This window comes from Argiope bruennichi, chromosome 6, assembly GCF_947563725.1.
Source record: "Argiope bruennichi chromosome 6, qqArgBrue1.1, whole genome shotgun sequence".
Classification (NCBI taxonomy): Eukaryota; Metazoa; Arthropoda; class Arachnida; order Araneae; family Araneidae; genus Argiope; species Argiope bruennichi.
In genome coordinates, this window is record NC_079156.1 from 33,420,076 (window position 1) to 33,426,552 (window position 6,477).

The window sequence follows — 6,477 nt, forward strand, 5'->3', positions numbered from 1 at the left end:
ATTACAAGCCGGTTCAGGTATTAGTCGCCAAAAAAAAAAAAAACACGCCAAGGCATCAGACACATTCAGAAAAAAAAATACTAAATTCATGCAAAAGATTAATATTTATGAACTATTGTGCACCAATGATATGCAAGGCGTTCTCTTGCATAGTTTTATGCAAGAATAATATTAAAGGGCATGCGAGAAAGTTTGAGAGACCACTCACGCAGGTTTTTCTAAAATTAAACTAACATTTAATTCTCATTTTAAGGATTCAAAAATAAATTCTAGAGACTAATCCATCAAGAGATTTTAAAATTTTATTTGGATTTAAAAAAAAAATTCTAAGGACTACTTCATCAGTTGAAATCAAAATTTGATTAAACAATTTTAAACTAAACCTTAAACTTACATTAAGACTTAAGTTTTATTAGTTTCAGTGAAATGGTTTTCTACTTAAATATTTCTGATAATGAATTATGATAATTGTCTGTATTTTGACAATATGGTTAAAAAACTGAAATCTCCAAAATAAGGATATTTTAGCACAAAGTGTGAATAATGACGTAAAATCACTAAATAATTTCAAAATAATCAAGACAGAGGTACAAGTTTATGTGGCTACAAACAAGCTACATCCTTGGTGTCAAATATTACAACCCAACTATTCGAGTTAGAATTTCATTCTGCAATCTTGTTCTTAGCCAGCATTTAAATGTTTTAATTTTATACTTCAGATGTTTTCAGATGGTGGAATTTACCTTCATCTAGAGAAATGATTATCGAAGAAAATCAGTGACAAATGAATTTTGGAGACAAATCTATACATTGAATTTGAAATTTTATTCGGGTTGAAAAATAAATTCCAGGGACTAATCTATCAAATGAAATTAAAATTTTACTAAACAATTTTGAACTAAATTTGAATTTTACACTAAAACAGTTTTGTGTTATTAATAGTTTCAGTGAACTTTTTAATATTTTCATAATATCAATAATATGTATTTATAGTTCTGATAGTATGCATTTTGACGATACATATAGAAAATAAAATCTTCAAAATATTGACAGTTTAGCGAAAAATATGAAGAATGGCGTTAAGTCTTACTAAACTATATCTATAAGTGAGTAAGGAGTAGAAATTTATGTTATTGCAAACTAGCATCATCCTTTGCGTAAAATATCGCAACCCAATTATACAACCCAGAATTGCATTTCATAATTTTAGCAAAGCTTTAATTTTAAGTTTCGGATACTTTCAGATGGGGGATTTTACATTCATGTAAGGTAAGTCAACAGCAAAATCAATTGCCAATGATGATTTAACAAATATATAATGCGCGAGAAGAAAATCAAGTATTCAAAATTGCGTTATCGTACCAAACAATTTCAAACGCTTCACTTTTTTATTAGTCTTATAAAAATAAAACATTCACTTTCAAATTTCGTTACATGATAATAAATATCTCGTGATGTTTTAAGTCTCGATAATAAATAAACTTTCATAAATTGGAAACAAAACTGTAATCCACTTTTGTTTTAGTTTTTTTCTCACATACTTATTCAAGTTGAAAGCAAGGATAATTCAAGGCAAAGCGGCCAGTATATGAATATAAGTGAATCAATTTCATCATTATTGTATTTTATGGCATAAAAGTTAACTTTTATTAAGAGACTAAAATTTCAAACAAGAGTCTCGGACTTATTTAACATCGTTCACACTCACTATTTCTCTTCCGAAGAAGGAAGAAATTCAGTGGCTTTTGTTGAAACAACTTTTACCCAAATTTGCAGAGGTTTTAACGTACGCACAAGATCTCCAAAACTTACCTCAGTTGAAATTAGCATAAATATTTCAAAATCAGGATATTCTTCTAAATTGACCAAAGCTCAAGTTGTTCTTCCTGCAACTTCTCAAGATGGCGGAGGTAAGACACTTTCCGATGATGAATATTAACAGTAATAGTTACGGACATTCTTTAGAATATGTGAAATGCATTGTTTTAAGCAAAATCTGAATAAAGTATAGAACAATACAGGAACTTTAGATAACAATGCAATGATTTGTTTCTAGTTAATTCTTTTACCAACAATGGTTTCAATTGTTAAAAGATTTTGGGTCATTCATTTCTAAATTGGAAGTTAACTACATAGGTTGACTTAATTAAAATTAGCTATTATAATATATATTTCTTTATGAGTTAGATTCAAAGGCTTGTTGTATCGTTTAAATTTCCAATGGTTGAGTTATAGCAGTTGATCCTTCTATTTCGATCAGTTACTTCTTTTCCACTAAATATAAGTTATCGTTTAAAAACTCTGGTGTGGCGACAGTATCATACTATTGATCATTACCAGTTTATTTAGGAAAAAAAGTAAGTGATCTGATAGTTTTCTGATTCGTAATTTTGTCCACTGAAAGGATTTGCGCATGAATTGAATTTTAAACGTCGGCTACATTTCGCTGCCGTTAAAATGTTTAAGGCTATTTGTATAAATGTTATTTACCAAGAAATAATAGGACATGTCTGTTGATTTATTGCAGTAATACCCAGTTTATTAACAACAATATATTTTTTCACACATGAATTTTTGCAATTCGGTTCCTGAATTTTACAATAAGCTTTATTACTATAATTAAACTTATATTCTGAGCTCTTCGTTTTCTCTGTGCCATATTAATTCATTTTAAGAGCACTAAATTGACGTCATTCAAAACTCATTTTTCCTGCAATTATATAGTCGCTATGACATATTATAACATAGCGACATTAAATATTTTGCATTTTCATATAAAAGAAAGTTGCTTTCATTTCGCAACTGAGCATATCGCTGATTTCTAATTTAGAGTTGCTTTTCGAAACATTTCATTTTGACTTTGGACTGTTCTTTCGATAAGATGCTTATGTATTGAATCTTTATTTTTAAGTGCAGATTATAGGGGGGGGGAAAACGAATGTTAATTTTTTTTTCTTACTTTTTTGGCTTCAGGGAAATGTAGATAATAAAATAATCTTAACGCAACAAATTCTCCGATTAAAGTATATTTCTCTTACTAATTTTTAAGACGGTTTAGGTTGAGCCGAAATCTAAAAGAAATGAGCAACAATTTCTCAGTTGCCTGCCAACTATTGCCCTCCGCAACAATATAAACTATGGCTCTTACGCCAAAAAAGCACCAATTCACCGCTAATATTACATAAAACGCCATCTAGATTTTGGAATGCTCGAAAAATACTTTTACTTGCAAATTTGAAATCCTTCAAGCGATTTGTCTAAAGAATTTGAAATTATATTAAAGCCAACAAACCTTTGATGATGATGTTCATCATAAAAGCTAATCAAAGATATTCTAGATTTGACAGAATACATTACTGCCGTTCATCACTGAATGTATTGTTTGAGAAAATTTTCTGGATATATGAAATTGAGATTTTTCAAATCGTTGAAGATTTGTACCTAATACTCCCATTTGTTAATATTTTTTTCATAAAATCTCACAACTGCACCATTTACAGCGATTCAAGAGAGCAAAGAAAAAAAATTCGCCAAATTATAAAGTATATACTCAAGTGCATTGATTGCTATTAGTTTTGAAAAATTTTGAACCTGCGAATCACATAGTTTGCCAATTGAAATGTCCGAATTAGCAAAATTTTTTGTTGACCCTTTTTGGTTAACGTTACAACTGAAAAATACTTTTCCTTTTATATTATGGAACTAATTTTTCCCTTAACATTCACTGGAATGATTTATTAAAACTCAAAAATCAATAATAAAAATAAAATTTAATATAAACATCATAAAAGTTTTACTAGAGATCTAGAATGAAATGGCCACATTAGTGCAATTATGCCAAAAGTGCAGAATAAACAAATTTTACTTACAAATTTTTAATACCATCTGAATTAATCCGGGCTACAATTCTGATAAGGATTGTAATTTTTTCCATCGCCGAGATTATCACACTAATTGATATCTTGAGGAGTCTTCCCATTTCGGATGCATCAATGTGAAAAATGCCTTTTTGGCATTATATGTCTCTCCATAAGTGAGAAAAGATAAATTCTTTGAGCTCGACGGGTGAAATTTGGTATACTTTCTTTATGAAAAATTTATAGATTTCTATTAAATGTTGAACAACATCTTTTCAGATGAAGTCTATCTGCCCGACTGTTTGTATATAAATAAACACGATAATATATGGATAAACTCAGTACACAGATTTAACATTTATAGACATCCGATTTTGAGCCAAATCTAACAAGGGATTGGTCGGTCTGTACTTTCAGGACTATGCAAATACGGTAATTCAAAAACACAATGACGTAAATATATCACACTTTGTGTATGATTGATTTGTGATTACAAACATAGTTTTCAATCAAATTTTTATTTCAAACTGTCAGAAAAAATATATTTAAAATCTAAATAACATTTTAAGATACTTTCGACCGTTTTCCTGGTATTCATCGCCAAAAAACGCGCCAAGAATCCCTTGACAAATTCAGTAAAAATGCTAAAGTCATATAAAAGTATTATTTATATAAACTTTATAAAACAGCCGGTTCGCCAATCTTAATGTTGGTAAAAATTTTAATAATTAAAAATTATGTAATTCCTACTTTAATAGCTTCTTCAAAATATTTTAAAACTTCAAATTTTGATAGTCATATAATTCACTCATAATATTATAAACGCTTTCAGTCATAACGTAATATGCATCTAATTTTCTGTTAGCTCCCGTAGAATTTACACTTTAAATTAAAGTGGAAACGATTAATCTGCAATAAATATAATAGCCAAGTCGAGCAAAAACAAGCGGCACGGCCGTACTATCCTTTTCTCGAAGCAGTTCAGGCCATTTTTGAACCTCTATAACTTCGTTGTGGATAAAACTAGAAGACTGAATTTTCAGTAACCAAGCAGACATATAAACATGGTATATTTCAAATTTCATTAAATTTGAACCAGTAGTTTAAGAATTATAACTAGTCAAAGTTTGTGAATTTTGTCACTGACTGACTGACCGATCATCAAAACTCTAAGGCACTTCTAGCAGACATTGAAGCTTCAAATTTAGAATACAATTAGAGTTTAGTGTATAAATCAAGGAAAAACTAAAATATTCGCGTAATAATGGAAGGATCAATAAATTTCTCGAAGTTTCGAGCATTATCCATTTTGTCGGAAAATTCGTCGCCAAGTCGCCAAATGGTCGCCAAGTTTGTCACAAAGCTCTGGCATCACTGGATCGGCATCCGGCAGCATCCAATACAGATTACTATTAAACGGTCTTTCGTATGATGACACTATTCTCACTGGGAAAAATTAATTAAATCTCAAAATTACAGGTTTGTAAAATATCTAATTTGAAATAAGTCAATTTGAAGCTGTGTAAGCTGCAAACGCAATGGATGACTTTCAGAGAATCAATCTGGTAGAAGAGCAAACTGATCTTCAAAGTATGATTGCAAAACTTAATGTCGATCAAAAAAGAGTCTTCGATATGATCACAAATAAAATGGACACAACTGATAATAACGCTGACGTTTTACGCTGTTTTGTGAGTGGAACTGGTAGCACTGGAAAGAGCTTTTTAATAAAAACTCTGAAAGTTTGGGTTAAGACTTATTTAAACAAAAAAGTGGCAGTTAGTGCTCCAACAGGAATAGCTGACTACACATAGAATAGATTGACTATTCATAGACTATTGCAGCTGCCTGTAGAACACAAGCAACACCGAAGTATAAAACCCCTATCTGATGAAGTGCTCCAAGTTCTGAAATCAGATTTGAAAGTGGTAGTGTTGTTTATCATAGACGAAGTGTCGATGATATCCAATGTTACTTTAACATATATCATATTGTTACAAACTTGTAATTTGCTTCCCATCACGGCTAGTATCACCGTAAGAAAGACCGTTGTAAGATCTGAGCTGAGCGGCTGCCACGTCAATGACCTGAGAGCTTGGCGACCATTTGGCGACTTGGCGGTGAATTTGGCGAGTTTGGCGACTAAATGGGTAATACCAGAAAGTTCGAGAAGTTTCATGATCCATCCAGTAATAACAGATACATCCAGGTACGCCCTGATTGGTCTGCAGTTTCTAGCCCCGCCTCCCGGAACTATAAAAGACGGGCACTCTGAAGCTGGAGAAGAAGTCGTAGCTTTGCGCAGAGGCAGTGTCATAGCCAATGAGGTTCTACCGAGGCGTGACTATTGCTAGTTGAAAACTTTTCCCTCCAAATAACAATCGCTTCAATTTACATTCCCTGCCGTGTAAACACTATTTTCACCAGAGACCTGGAGAAAATAATAAACCTCTCTGACAGCGTTATTATGTATGGCGACACAAATGCACACCACACCAACTGGTCCTGTAAGAGAATCTCTAGCACTGGAAAAACTCTTCAAAAATTTGCATATGACAAAAATCTAGAAATTATCGCCCCATCCACACCTACTAGATTCGGCCCGAATTCGGCCACCACC

General features: G+C 31.6%; 1 pseudogene; it reads left to right on the forward strand.

Annotated features, from left to right (window-relative positions):
• Positions 1-6,150: 6,150 nt before the first annotated feature.
• LOC129973120 (U4 spliceosomal RNA) lies at positions 6,151-6,236 on the forward strand (annotated as a pseudogene).
• The last annotated feature ends 241 nt before the right edge of the window (positions 6,237-6,477 follow it).